Genomic DNA, 16,122 nt, shown 5'->3' on the forward strand with positions numbered 1-16,122 from the left:
AAGCTTTGTTTTAAAATAGTGCATCTGTTTGAAGCTGTTTGATTTTCCTTGTCCTAAGGGTCACAGAGTAAAACCAGTACTTAGCTCACATGCAGTGAGTTTTCTTGTAAAGAGAAACACTAGGAGGAGGGCTCCTTGGCAGCATTCCCTTTTGCTAGGATACAGCAAAACTTGCAGGCTCTTTTACCACTTTCTGAATGCTGCCATCCTGGTTGTCTATAGTAAATGGATCAAAGTAAGGAAATGCAGCTGCCAACACTGGGCATTATCTGTGGTGGCAAGTCCAGTGCAGCCTCCCTGGGTCTTGAGGAATTTGCAGACTTCCCCAGCTAACTGAGGTCCATTTCTGTTTCTGTTGTTTAGTCGTTAAGTCGTGTCCAACTCTTTTGCCATCCCATCCATGGGGTTTTGAAGGCAAGAATACTGGAGTGGGTTTCCATTTCCTTCTTCGGGGGATCTTAGGTCCACATTGTGCTCTAAGTTCCTGCCAGGTTTTTATCCGTCCTCAACAGCAAATTCCATTTGTGTCTTTTCATTTTTTTTTCTCTCCCTCACTGGACTAGAAGCTCTCTGAGGGTGCAGACTACAGTAGTCTCCACTGCTGCAGCAGAGCCTGGGGGTTAGTAGACTTCAATAAAGATTTGTTGATTCAATCACTGAACTAATTGTTCCAATCCAGAGACTGGCCAGGTTGGTGTCAGACAGGAAAAGATGCTGGTCCAAGTGAGAGGATCTCAGGGACTTGTCTCAATTCAATGGGCTTGAGAAATAAATGGACAGTACAATGAACAAATAGATGAACAGATATTTCTAGCATAATGGCTAGGGCCTCAGAACCCTGGGATCCTTGGATTTTCACTTAATTTTAACCTAAATCACCGTGGTGACATGATCAAATGGGAAATGCCCTCACCTCACCTGTACCCGGCCTTTGGCAGAATCAGCGGCAGCCGTTGCTCATCTAGGGCCCTCAACGTGTGACCCGAGGCAAATGTTTTCACTTCCCCCCGCTGTGAAAAGGCGGCCAACCGCACCTTTCAACAAAGTTATCGATTAAAAGTTGAAGAACCCCATCTACTTTCTATTAAGCAAAATGTTTCACTCCAATCTGTAAAGGAAACTTCCGTGTTTAAATAATATGTTTAAATTGGCCAAGGGATGAAGCCGATCCCACGCAGTGAGAAGGAAAAGCACTGTTAGTCCCGGATTGTGCCCAGCGCTGGGCGCGCGGCGTTTCCGCCCCGGGACTCCGGGGGGCGCCTGCAGGGGCGGGGCGCGACCAGGACAGGTGGCGCAGCAAGAGTCCCCGAGGTGACCCTCCCGGATACCAGAGGCTCAGCGCACTACGGAGGTGGCAGCGCACTCAAAGTTTTCAGGCTTTTACCTTCATTGTCTTCCTGTCTTTAGGATCTAAAGCATTTTATTCCACGCACCTTCCCAGTGTGATGTAATCATTTTCTTAAAGGACCACCAAACTTCTCCGAACCTGCCATGTTGTTGTTACAAGGTATTAACTGGAGACCCCGCGGGTCAACTTCTCCTCCTGAAGTTTTATTTAACATGAAAGCCTGCGTGGGAGTCCTTGAGAGAGGAAGCACATCCTCCTCCCTCTCCTCTGGGCTGCTGTCACTCGGAAAGCCACCAGGCAGCATCTGGTGTCCGTGATGTCCCAGTCCCCTACATCCCACCGGCCCCGGCGCTGAGAGCCGCTCTAAGGCTCCGTAGCACCCCTCTCCAACACCCCGCCCCCCCACGCCCCGCCCAGGAGCTGAGGGGCAAACTGGCTGCTTTCAGACCTCTTTTTCTTCCCGGGACAGCTCCCTACCTGGACCCCTGTCCTGCGGCTCCGGAGAGGAACTTGGCACTGGATGGAACCCGACCCACCTTGGAGGCTTAGGCTTCTAACAGATCTGGTGTCTGTCTGTTTTCTTTCCAATGCTTTCCATGATACAGTCCGCGGGGTGCATCCCACTCTCCTCACCCCACTAGCCTCCTTCTACGAAAATACCTTCTGCTGTGAATCTGCTAGTCTTCTCTGACCTCCTTGTGACCCTTCCCTCACAACCCACCCGGCAAGAGAAGTGGTTTCAATAAATAAAGCACAGTGCTTGCCTTGAAGGTCAGTTTACACTGGGGCAGAAACTTCTAAAACTCCTGCAGGTGCTGGAATGGGAATAAACCTGTCCCAAGAAATGGGAGAGGGAGGAAGCCTGGACTAGGAGAAGACACCAGGGGATGTAGACAGGGATTCCAACAGGGTGGCAGGGAGTGGTCAGGAGTTTGGCACCCTCCAACCCACCTTCAATTTGCTGGGGAGCCTGGATGGATACTTTGGGCCTCAGTTTCCCCTGAGTCTGGAGTGGCTGGTGCAGGCCTGATGACCCCACCCGCGGGAACCAGGATCTGTGTGAACTTAAGAAGGAAACCATTTATAGGGAAGCCTCTTCTCTGCAAGTTGAGAAGACTCTGGCATAACACATAACACAAAGATTTTCCTCCGGTTTGCTCTAATTTTGTGATCTATGTTTCTTAGCACATTTGGGGCAAAAGCCTTTCTTTCTTTCTTTTTCCATTTTCCAGCATCTCCAAAGACAACAAGCAGTGGGAGGAAAAGTAGAGCTTTTGTTTCAGTTTCCAACACCGGGCAAAGCCTTCTCAGCAGCAGAAGCAGTGCTCTGCACATGCCCCTGTGCACGGCTGGCACCTCTGAGGCTGGGGGTCTCTGAGTCTTAGGAATCTCTCATTACACAAGCTCCAACCTGGCTTGTTTTTGCAGTTGACAAGGACTATAGGGTTTATGTTTAAGATCATGGATTTGGAATCAGATTCCACTCTGTACTCTGTAGGAGACTTGCTTTCTCTGAGCCTCCATTTTTTCAACTATAAAATGGGCACATTAGTACCTACCTCACCCTAGATGAGTGCAGAGTGTAAGTACAATAAAAGGTAGCAACAGTCAAGAGCCTTTACAGAAATCTGGGAACCTGGGCAATGCTGGCTGCTGTGGACTGGCCATCTGGGCACCCTCGGCCCTCCCTTTTTACCAGTCTTTTGGAGGTGGTCACCAGCCAGGCTCCCGGAAATCACAGTGTCTCCCAGATACAAATGGCAGGGAGAAGGGAGTCCACACTTAATGACGCTGAGCCCCCAGCTGCGCCTAAATGTCCATTGAGACACTGCCTATAATCCCCTCCCAATCTTCCCCACCCACAGGGCAGCTCTCTGTGGAGCAAAGAAACATGCTTCCTGAAAATGTCCGGTGGCTGCATCAGCTACACCGTTAGGATCTTTAAGGGAGAGGAGGCTCAAGGGGAGAAGAGGTGAGAGATCCCCGTGCCTCCCTCCCCGGAGGACTCGGCAAACCCCACTGAAAGTCCCTCAGCCTTGTCCAACCCTTTGCAACCCGCCAGGCTCCTCTAACCATGAGATTCTCCCAGGCAAGAACACTGAAGTGTGTAGCCATTCCCTTCTCCAGGGGATCTTCCTGACCCAGGGATCAAACCATAGTCTCCCACATTGCAGGCAGGTTCTTTACCATCTGAGCCACCAGGGAAGTAGGTCCAGCTCCAGGAGCTCCTCTTTGCTTACCCCCTTCTATTCCCCCACTTCACTCCCCACCACCTCCGACGGGGCACAGGCACGCTAGGGGGAACTGTGCCATCGCAGCACTGGCTATGGTGACCTCAGGCAAGACTGTGGGGCCTGGATCCAGGAAGCATTCACTGGGAGAGGTGAAGGAAATGAGTTGGGGCTTCTGGGAGGCTATTCCCCACCCTCATCACTAGAACTTGCAGAGCAAGGAGGTGAGAAAGCAGGACCCTTGATTCACCCAAACATTTTTTTTTTTCTCCCTGGGATTCCCCTATTTCCCCCGTCCTGTCATGGACAGAGTCAGAACAAGCCACTTAGGACTCATTTGGAGAAGTATCACTGAAGACGTTTTCTAAAATCCTCAAAACCTGAGACAGTACGAGTGTAAGGAAACTTTAGGTCCTGTCTTTTAGAATCATTCGATAAAGATTCCCTTTAAAAAACAGTTTCTATCTGAGAGTCCAAGTCCATCAGAAATGAAGCAAGCATGCTGGACTTAAGTTTGACCCTTCAAATACTGAAGACCCTAAATGATACTTTGCATATACTTTGCATGTGTAGGAAAGCTTAGTGGGGGACAGGAGCTTAATCAAGACAAATAGTAAAGACCAAGCCACAAGAGGATTTTGCCCCATACACATAGATCCAACTGATGGGGTAAAAATTCACAAGTTGATTATCACCTCCCACTAAGGAGGCTTGGAAGAGCTAGAGTCTGGGGGTGAATTCCTGAGTCTCTTGCATAACGACCCACATATTTCAGACAGGGCTTGGATGGGCTAAGACAACTCTAGTAAGATTTTGAATTCTGCTTCACTTAGTAACCAGAACCAGGGGAATAAAATAAAATATTTCCTCTGCTGGAGGACAGACAAACAACACGCCTTCAAAGCTTATTAATTTTCCTTGGGTTGGTATTGGGGAGTTGCCTTTGGGGGAGGTGGGCTGGTACACAGAAGTCTCAGGCAGCAATGAATCTCTAGCTAAATGCAGCTTCTGTTTTTACAGCTTACTTAGGGAGAATTGTTAGTTTTTCTAAGCATAAACCGAGCATTGGTTCTCTAAGCTCAGTGTTTAGGCTACAAAGCACATCCAACAGTCTTATATGCCTTTAGAAGAAAAAAAATGGCTCTGACCCCAAACGTAGCAAAATCTCCAGTGCATTACCATGCTTGGAGAACACCTAAGCAAAGCCTTTGGAAGTGTAAAGTGTAACTGGAATGTCAAATACCAGCTACCACCTCCAAGGAAAATAAATCCTTCATTCTCAGCCAGGTACACCTGCTTTGGACAAGGCTTATTAGTGTTATTTGTGTCTTTTCAAGTGGATAGTTTTACTCACAGACTTTTCTTTCTACTCAATGCTTTCTATTTTTATCTTACCTTAAAAATCCTGAGATCAGGCCTGGCGCCAGACTTCTGAGACATCCCACTGGAAGGATGGTTGCTGGCTTCCCAGGGGTCCATTCCTGAACTCAAAAAGCTCAGGTGTTAGCGTCAAATCAGAGTTTGGGGTCTGGAGAGAAGCCTGGCATATGTTAATTAGGTCAGCAAGGTGGGAAGGGGGAAATGGGTGAGCAGGCTGGGGGTGAGCAATGCCAAGGAGGATCCTAAGGTGGGGGAAGTGTCTCAGTTCATTAGTCTGTGTGGATTAAAGCAGTACGGTAGTAGTAGACTTTGGGTAGTAGACTTTGCTTGTTCTTCTCTGTTAGTTCTCTGAGCTTCCTCCTCTGGTCCTCTGCCCCAGAGACCAATCTCTATGAGTCTCATTGATCCATTTTCCTTGCCTTGGGGCTTCCAGTTGGATTTGGCCAATGTGGGGATAATGTTGCCAGCAAGGAAAGCAGAATAGAGCAATAGGAGTACTTAACTCCTGCTTTCTCCCTGCATCAGTGTGGCTTTGTCCTTAACTGCCTCTGTGGCCATAGTTCCTATCAGGCAACCCCTCTCTCCAGTCTCAGCTCTCACCAGGCTCTGCTCACACCTTTTTAATCCCTTTCTGCCTTCAGATCAAGGGTGATAATAGCTCTGTGCTGTTGCTACACCTTGAATGTTAGTTCCCTTTAATCCTGCCTGCATCCTGTAAACAGCTCTCTCCATTCTGTGTTACCCCTCCAACACACCACCTTTCCAGCATGCCATCTGTCTCAGGTGGGAATCTAACTGATAAGGAGGGGAATGGAAGTCAAATACAGTGTCTTTAACTTTTCCAGTGTGGTCCTCATACTGTACTCATCGAAAGGCTGTACCCTTTCCTCATCATCATGGGTGGAGTACAGCTGCGATGCTTTCAGGGTTTCGGTGGTGGTTGCTTCCTGCAAGCAAGGCTGCAGGGTTGTGAACTCTGAGTGTATTTGTTTTATATTCCATGTTAATTTGCTAATTTGCATTTGATATCATTGTGAAAGTAATTGATGTTAAAACCAAGTACCGATATTATTCAAGTGTTTTTTTTTTTTTTTTTTCTGGTGAACCAATCTTTGCTATAAACCTAAGACTGAGACTTTTGCTTCTAGTGGATTGTGTGAATATAACCAGACACTAAACTAGGTCTGAGCTTCCCCGGTGGGTCTAGTAGTAAGGAATCCACCTGCCAGTGTAGGAGGTGCAAGAGACATGGGTTCAATCCCTGGATTGGGAAGATCCCCTGGAGTAGGAAATGGCAACCCATTCCATTATTCATGTCTGGAAAATTTCATGGGCAGAGGAGCCTGACGGGCCACAGTCCATGGAACCACAAAGAGTCGGACACAGGTGAGCGACTGAGCGCAAAGTAAGTCCAGGGACCATGGGGCTCCTGGGAAATACACTCTCCATGGCCGGAGCATCTCTCGCTTTCTAATCTTTGGAATGTTAAGTCTAGAGTTCAGTTCTCCCTACACCTGTGCCCTGGCAATAACTTGGCCTTGACTAGTGCTAAATCAGCGACACTATTTAGGTGTGTCTCTCAGTGAGCACTCTCCGTGTCCCAGGCTCTGTGAGATTCGGTTTAAGACAAGAGTTTTGCCTTCTACTGATTAAAACAATTCTTCAGTATCATTATTGTTAAATTTTGCATATCTCTATTAGTAGGAAAAGTCAACAAAAATGAACTTTCTAGATCAAAAGATGCATAAGTGTTTAAGACTTATGAGACATTTTGCTACAAAACATCTAGAAAACAGCAAGAGATAGCCACACTTGCATGCATGTACCCCGTCACTTTGTAGTCTGGCAAAAATTACATGAAACTGTTTCAATTTTACATGTCCAAGATTACTGCTGAAGTTGAATATTTTAATATTTCTATTAGCCAGAAGTATTTCTTCTTTTGGGAGCTCTCTTCACACTTTCTTTAGCCAATTTCAAGCTTTGATGTCTTATCTATTTTTCATTTAAAGACTATTAATCCCATGTCTGCTGTAAATGTTGTGAATTTTCCACTAAGTTTTCATTTACACTGTAATTTTGTTTATTTTTAAATGCATGGGTTTTGAAAAACACATCTGTCAGTATTTTCATTTGTAGTTTCTCCCTCTTATAGTTTAATGCTTACAGGTCTTTTCTATACCTGCTACTTTTGTGTATAACAAAATCTTTCATCCAGTTGGAATTTATTATATTAAGTGGTATAATTTAGTCATCATTTATTTTCCAGATAGACCTTCGGGCAGGCTCTAATGGTGTGGGACCTTGAATTCTCTTTGGAAAACTTTGGAATTTGTTCTGTGAGAGAACGTGGGAAGTACAGAAGCTGAATGTTCCATTGGATTTTCCTTGACTTGCTATGCAGAGAACCAATAGGGGGCTCCAAAACTAGATGACAAGAGGATGGCTAGAGGGCAGTTTGAGAGTGATAAAAACCGGAGGAAATCAGTGTTTCAATGATGGGTGAGTAATTTTATGTCACTCTTTTAAGTTCTCTCTTTAAGATGGTACTAATTATTTTTGGGGGCTCCAAAATCACTGCAGATGGTGATTGCAGCCATGAATTTAAAAGACGCTTACTCCTTGGAAGAAAAGTTATGACCAACCTAGACAGCATATTCAAAAGCAGAGACATTACTTTGCCAACAAAAGTCCGTCTAGTCAAGGCTATGGTTTTTCCAGTGGTCATGTATGGATGTGAGAGTCGGACTGTGAAGAAAGCTGAGCGCCGAAGAATTGATGCTTTTGAACTGTGGTGCTGGAGAAGACTCTTGAGAGTCCCTTGGACTGCAAGGAGATCCAACCAGTCCATTCTGAAGGAGATCAGCCCTGGGATTTCTTTGGAGGGAATGATGCTGAAGCTGAAACTCCAGTACTTTGGCCACCTCATGCGAAGAGTTGACTCATTGGAAAAGACTCTGGTGCTGGGAGGGATTTCGGGCAGGAGGAGAAGGGGACGACAGAGGATGAGATGGCTGGATGGCATCACCGACTCGATGGACATGAGTTTGAGTGAACTCTGGGAGTTGGTGATGGACAGGGAGGCGTGGCGTGCTGCGATTCATGGGGTCGCAAAGAGTCACACACGACTGAGCGACTGAACTGAACTGAACATTATTAACATTTTCATATGATGGCATTTCAGTATCAATGAAGAATTTGAAATATTTTTAGATTAATGCATGAGTGGATGGAGGAGCCTGGTAGGCTGCAGTCCATGGGGTCGCGAAGAGTCAGACATGACTGAGAGACTTCACTTTCACTTTTCACTTTCATGCATTGGAGAAGGAAATGGCAACCTGCTCCAGTGTTCTTGCCTGGAGAATCCCGGGGACAGGGGAGCCTCCTATGCCATCTATGGGGTCGCGCAGAGTTGGACACAACTGAAGCGACTTAGCAGCAGCAGCTTAGTCACTCAGTTGTGTCCGACAACTCCATGGACTGTAGCCTTCCGGGCTCCTCTGTCTATGGGATTCTCCAGGCTAAAAGCAAGAATACTGGAGTGAATAGCCATTTCTTTGTCCCAGAAATCTTCCTGATCCAGGGACTGAACCCAGGTCTCCTGCATTGCAAGCAAATTCTTTACTGTCTGAGCCATAACTGCCACTCCTCCTCCTCCTCCTCCCTTTCTCTCTTGCCCCTGCTTTCCTCTTTTGTCACTTTGTTCTTTCCCTCCTTTTTTTTTTCTTCTTTTTTTTGGTGTAAGCAGACCGAGAATAGAATTTCTAGTACAGGGTTGACGACCGCTGCTGCTGCTGTTGCTGCTAAGTGGCTTCAGTCATGTCCGACTCTGTGTGACCCCATAGACGGCAGCCCACTAGGCTCCCCCTCCCTGGGATTCTCCAGGCAAGAACACTGGAGTGGCTTGCCATTTTCACTACTAGCTCAAGGTAAATCCTTAATCTCTTTGGACATTAGTACCTTATCTATAAAATGAAGCTAATAGTATCTGGCTCATGGATCTCATTATCTGAATATTTACATACTATTTTTGATTATCAAAAGTATTATGAACAGTATTTATTTACCACTTAAATTGTTTCCTGATCATATGATAGGCATATTTCAAGGCTACATTAATTTTTTAATTTCTCCAGCTCAGAAACATGGCCTGTTTGTTTTTTGTGTGCAGACTCCAGAATGGTACCAAGAACAATTAGTCATCTTCTAAGCTCTTGGTTATTTGCTTATTGTTTTAATTGGCACAGAAAAGTAATTTTCTTACTGTCTGAAGGGGTTACTCCCATGCTTAGAATGAAGCTGCCCTCATGAAGCACCCTCAGGACAGTGAGATGTGAGGAAGGTGGCAGGGCCTTCTCTGTGAACTCATTATGTTAGCGGGTAAAGCAACAAACATTCAAGGTAAGAGTATTGTCTCCATTTTACAGATGAGGTTGCAGAAACCCTGCGAGGGAAGCAACTTGCCCAAGTGGCAAAGCCAGGCTTCCACTCCTGGCTTTGTACACCTCCAGAACAGGAGTGTCCCTCAGGGAGGCCTCACTGAGATGCCTGAGCATATCCACCTCCTCAGCCGGGCTGCTCTAAGACCCAGCACCAGGGAATTGTATAGCTCCAGCAGCAGCAGCAGCATTCTTGGAAAACATGAAACAACTGGAAAGCATGCTTCCCGCTTCCAGCATATGGAGTCTCATGGAGGACTTCCAGAAGGTTTTATCTGCCACTTTCTCGATCTCACTTATTAGTTGCTTGGATATTTGGAGAAAGACAGGTTGGTAGAGAGTTATTGCTGCTGTTCAGTTATTAAGTAGAGTCCAGCTACTTTCGACCCCATGGACTGCAGCACACCAGGTTTCCCTGTCCTTCACTATCTCCTGGAGTTTGCTCAAACTCATGTCCATTGAGTTGGTGATGCCATCCTACCATCTCATCCTCTGTCGACCCCTTCTCCTCCTGCCCTCAGTCTTTCCCAGCATCAGGGTCTTTTCCAGTGAGTCCGCTCTTCGAATCAGGTGGCCAAAATATTAAGAGTTTCAGCTTCAGCATCAGTCCTTTCAAGAATATTCAGGATTGATTTCCTCGAGGACTGACTGGGTTGATCTCACTGTAGACCAAGGGACTCTCAAGAGTCTTTTCCAGCACCACAGTTTGAAAGCATCAATTCTTTGGTGCTCAGCTTTCTTTATGGCCCATCTCTCACATCTGTACATGACTGTTGGAGAAACCATTGCTTGGACTATATGGAGCTTTGTTGGCAAAGTGATATCTCTACTTTTTAAAATGCTATTTAGGTTTGTCATGGTCAAGAGTAGAGGAATATAAAATAAACATTTTTAAGGGCCTGCTAAGTGCCAGACTGAGCAAAGCACTATCATCTCCATGGTTTCATTTAGTGGTTTTTCTTTTTGCCTATTTAAACAATGATGACGTAAACACAGGAAAATGAGCAAAACAGAGAATGGCTTTTCTAAAGAAAAAAACTCAAACAGCCATCACCAATGTTAAAAACTAGAACAATGTTAGCACCTCATGATTCTTCACTGTCCATCCACTCGCCATGGTTACTATCTTGACTCTTAAGGTTGTTACTTTCTTGTGTTTATTTGTAGTAAATCTGCTGAGCCTGCATCCATAGCACTATAGTTTTTGCTGGCTTGGGTTTTAAACTTTATATGAATGGAATGGTATGGTATGTATTCTTTTGGGTATAGCTTCATAGTTCAACATAACATTAGTTAGCGATTTATGTATATGTTCCCCACAGATCTTTCTTTATTTCTTTCAAGTATAGCATTGCATTTATGAATAAAAGTGAAGTCGCTCAGTCGTGTCTGACTCTGCAACCCCACGTACTGTAGCTCACCAGGCTTCTCTGTCCATGGGATTCACTAGGCAAGAATACTGGAGTGGGTAGTCATGCCTTTCTCCAGGGGATCTTCCCAACCCAGGGATCGAATCTCCTGGTCTCCTGCATTGACAGGTGGATTCTTTACCACTGAGCCACCAGGGAAGCCCCTATGTAGTGTAGACATACAGCTTAAAAACCCTTGAAAAAAAGAAAAGAAAGCTTCAAGTTTTGTAGTCCAGTATTATTCATTAAACTGTAGAAATAACCAGAGTGCCAAGAAAGCAGGTGGGTTAAATTGAGCAAAATTGGCCATCTAGGAGACTCTAGTCCAGGAAGCTCTTTGGGACCTCAGGGGAGATGCGGTCTCAAGAGTTTGTGCTCACACTCCAAAGCGGTCGTAAAGCTGGTTCCCCGAGGCAGAATCCGCGAGTGGGCGCCCGCAGGGCAGATGAATCCAATCCTTCGGGTCCAGGACCGGGGGGCGGGGGCGGGGGCGGAGACGGGTACCGGAGGGAGTAGCGCGTGGCTTGTTGCTAGGCGACGACGCGCGTTCTGACGGCCAGCGGTGCGGGTCCACCGGCCGCTGAGCCCCTGAAAGGCCGGTTGGAGACTGGGCCGCGGGGCCGGCCGGCCAGCTTCTCCGTCACATGAGCAGGAGCAGCGGCCTCGCGGGAGGCGGGTGAGAGGAGGTCGCGGACCGGGGCGCGGGGAACTTGGTCTGGGAGGCTGTGAGAAGGAATGGCTGCGTTATTTCGGCGGAGCAGTTGTCACCTCTATTCCGCCTCTCTAATCTCCAGGAAAATCAGGGCGGAAAAGAGTTGAGGTTGGAGAAGGGATTGGGGCTGGGAGCACGAGTCAAGGAGGACCTGGGAGGAGTGAAAATCTAGTGGGAGGGAATAATAGGTAGATTATGATGACCAACTGTGAGGGAAATAGGAGGAGCTAGGAAGGCAAAAAGCGGGGGTGGGGGGAAGAATCGGAGGGGTTAGGGGGAGGCTGAAAGGTCACAATAGAGGAATTTAATTTCCAATTCCTTGACCTTTTCTGCTATCCCTTGCCACAGGGGCTGGTTGTTTGGGACAAACCTTACACACCTCCTTTGGTGACCTTCCCCACTTAGGTCAGTGTGTCTAATTTCAGAATAGGGAGCTCTTACTGAGTTTGACCCTAAAATTCTTCGATAGGCAGTGGGACACTCTAGGATTACTTTGAGAATTATTCGGTACCGAAGGCCACAGATCCACAATCAGTCTACTGTGGACTACCACTGCAAGGGTCCGAAGAAATTTAATAATTCTTTTTATTTTAAGCATTCAAATGTAAATTTAACATTTTTTTTCCTATTTACAGCTTCATAGAGGTATAATTTGTATTCACTAAAATGTACAGAATGTATGGTTTTTATAATGTTCAGGTGTACAGTTTGATGAGTTTTGATAGCTGCGAACACTTTTCAAGCAATTACTGCAATCAAGATAACAGAACCTTTTTCATATCTCTGCTGCTTTTGCTATCTAGCCCTGCACTCACCCTCTCCTACCGCCTTCAACCACTGATGTGCTGTGTAATATCGTAGAAGCAGCTGCATTTTCTACTAGTTTATATAAATGGAAGCATACATTGTGCCTGAGTTCCTTTACTCAGCATAATGGTTTGCCATGGCCTTGTCGTGGTTGAGGCTTCCTAGGTGGCGCTGGTGGTAAAGAACCCACCTGCCAATGCAGGAGACCTCAAGAGTCGAGGGTTTGATCCCTGGGTGGGAAAGATCCCCTGGAGGCTGGAACGGCAACCCACTCCAGTATTCTTGCCTGGAGAATTCCATGGACAGAGGAGTCTGGCAGGCTACAGCCCACAGGGTGGCACAGAGGCGGACATAACTGAAGGAACTTAGCATGCAGGTATTGTCTTCATTACTGTAGTAAATAGTAAGTTTTGAAACTGAGTAGTGTAAGTCTACCTTTTTCTTTTAAAAAATCAATTTAGCTATTTTAAAACATTTGAATTTGTGAACACAATTTAGAATAAGCTTGTAATTTCTAGAAAAAAAAGTCTGCTGTAATTTTGATTGGGAAGGCATGAAATCTATAGATCTATTTGGGGAGAATTACCATTTTAACAATATTGTCTTGCAGTTATGAACATGGTCCCTAAATTTATGTTAATTAATTTCTCTTAGCAGTGTTTTGTAATTTTCAGTGTAGAGATTTTGTACATATTTTGTTAGATTAACTAAGTACTTTATGTGTTTTTTCCCAATTGTTTGATGTTAGGATATAAAAATGCTATTGAGTTTGTATATTAACCTGGTATTGTACAACCTAGGCAATTCATTCCTTAGTACTAGTAATTGTTTTGTGGATTCCTTGAGATTTTTAACGTTGAAATCACATCATCTGCAAATAGGGACAGTTTTACTTTTTCCTTTACAGTTTTTTAAAAAAATATTTATTGACTGATTTTGGCTGTGTTGTCTTACTTGTGGCATGCAGAATCTTTTCTGCCTCATTTGTGATCTTTTGCATGGATTCTGTAGTTGTGGCACGCTCCAGAGGTGTGGGCTCAGTAGTTGCACACCAGCTTAGTCACTCCGCTGGCACTGAGGGATCTTAGTTCCCCAACCAGTGATCAAACCTGCATCCCCTGCATTGCCAGGCAGATTCTTAGCCACTGGACCACCTGGGAGGTCCCTCCTTTTCAGTTTTTATTCCTTTTCCCTGCCATGTTGCAATGGCAAGTACCTCCAATACAAGGTTGAATAGATATAGTAAGAGTTGAGGCATTTTTGCTTAGCTTTCAGTTTTAGGGGGAAAGCAAAAATAAAATATTAGCTGCAAGTTTTTAAAAAATTTATCTTAATCAGATTGAGAATGTTCACTATGCTTCATAGCTTTCCTAGAGTTATTTATTTATTTTTATCACAAAAAGTGTTGAATTTTGTCATGTGATTTTCTATTATCTATTTAAATGATCATTTTTTTTTTCTCCTTTGTTAATGTTGTGAATTATATTGCTTTTTAATGTTAAATCCATTTTTCAACTCTGGGGTAAACTATGTGATTAGGATATAGTATTCTTTTCAAAAATATATTTTTGGATTTATCTGCTTTTTTATTTAAAATTTTTGCATCTGTGTTTATGAGGGATATTAGTATGTAACTTTCCTTTTTAAAAAGAATGTCTTTGTCAGGTTTGGTAGTAGGATTATGTAAATCTCAAAAAATTGAGTTCCTTCCTCTCTTTTCTGAAAATATTTGTGTAAGACTGATGTTATTTCTTTCAAGAGTGGGGTTTGAGAGAACCATCTGGGCCTGGAAATTTCTTTGTGATAAGATTTTGATAAAAAATATATTAATTCAGATTTTCTTAACTATTCAGATTTTCTGTTTCTTTAATTTTGGTAGGTTGTAGTTTTCAGAGATTAACCCACTTCATCTTAATTATTGGATTTATTGGCATAAAGTTATCATATTCTCTTATCATCCTTTACTATCTTTAAGATCTGTTGTGAACATCCTTTCTTCATTCCTTTTATAGGTGATTTTGTTCTCTTTTGTTTTTGGACAGTCTAGCTAGGGGATTATAAAAATTTTATTGATTTTTTTTTTAAGAACCAGCTCTTGGTTTTCTTAATTTTCTCAATTATTTTTCTGGCTTCTATTATTTGATTGATATATGTCTTTGTACTTATATTCTTCTGTTTACTTTGTGTATACTTTACTCCTCTTTTTCTAGATTCTTAAAGTAGAAACTTAGGTTATTGATTTTAGACCTATTTTTCTTTTTGATTTAAGCATTTAAACAGTACTTTCCCTTCTAATCAGTGCTTTAGCTATGTCCCACACATTGATATACTGTATTTTCACTATTACTTAGTCTAAAATGTTTCCTAAGATTCAATAATTTTTTTGTATTGTTTTATTTTTTATTAACTTTTTATTACACCTTTTTGTATTACTTTAAAAAAATGTGTCTTGCGGGAATTCTCTGGTGGTCCAGTGGTTAGGACTCCACCTTTTCACTGGGGTGGCCTGGGTTCAGTCCCTGGTCAGGGAACTAAGATCCTGCAAGTCATACAGTGTGGCCAAAAAAAAAAGTGTTTCTCTAGGAGTTGCAATACTTTGGCCACCTGATGCTAGGAAAGATTGGGGGCAAGAGGAGAAGGGGGCAACAGAGGATGAGATGGTTGGATGGCATCACTGACTCAATGGACATGAGTTTGAGCAAACTGCAGGAGATAGTGAAGAATAGGAAAGCCTAGCGTGCAGCACTTCATGGGGTCGCAAAGAGTCAGACATGCTTAGTGACTCAACAACAACAAGGAATTACAGTATATACCCTTAATATTTCATGGTCTAGAGTTAATATTGAACTAGTTCACATAAAGTACAGAAATATTAACAGCCATAGTTCCCTGATTAGCTGCTCAGTGGTGTCTGATTCTTGGCGACCCCATGGACTGAAGCCCACCAGGCTCCTCTGTTCATGGAATTTTCCAGGTAAGAATGCTGGGTGGGTAGCCATTCCCTTCTCCAAGGGATCTTCCCAACACAGGGATTGAACCTGCGTCTCTTGTCTCTTGCATTGCAGGCAGATTCTTTATGGTCTGAGCCATGAGGGAAGCCCCACAGTTCCCTTACCCACCCCCATTCCAGTCTCTTTAGTGTTGCCATATGCATTACATCTGTGTATACAGATACTCCACAAGACAATGTTGTAATATGTATACAAAGATGGCTTGTTAAATATACACAGATATTTGCCATTTCTGATCTTCTTCATTCATTCCTGAAGAATTTGATTTTCCACCAGTAAAATTTTCCTTCAGTCTAAAGCTTTCTTTAGCATTTGTTACAGTTTTAGACTGCTGGTGAGTTATTCTCTTAGTTTTCCTGTATCTTAGTTGAGTCTTCATTTTGTTTTCATTTTTTTAAAGACTATACTTGCTAGATATCTAATTCTGGGTTGGCACTTTTTTTGTGTTTTAGCATGTTATGAACCTTGTTTCATTTTCCTGCAGTCTCAGGGGTGGGAAGTTCACGATCATTTGAATTACTTCCCTTTAATTAGTGTGTTGTTTTTCTGTTTCCTTCAGGATTTTATGTTTGTGTTTGGTTTCCAGCATGTAATTTTCTTTATCTAGCTTGGCATAATGAAAGCCTCTTTGTTATAAACTTTTTGAATCTATAAATTTATGTATTTCTCCAAATTTGGGATGTTTGCAGAGGTCATTTCTTCAAATATTTTTTCACCCCATTCTCCTCCCTCCTTTTGGGCTAACAATAATCCATGTGTTAGAGGTTTTGATATTTTCTCACAAG

This window comes from Budorcas taxicolor, chromosome 21, assembly GCF_023091745.1.
Source record: "Budorcas taxicolor isolate Tak-1 chromosome 21, Takin1.1, whole genome shotgun sequence".
In the NCBI taxonomy this organism is placed as follows: domain Eukaryota; kingdom Metazoa; phylum Chordata; class Mammalia; order Artiodactyla; family Bovidae; genus Budorcas; species Budorcas taxicolor.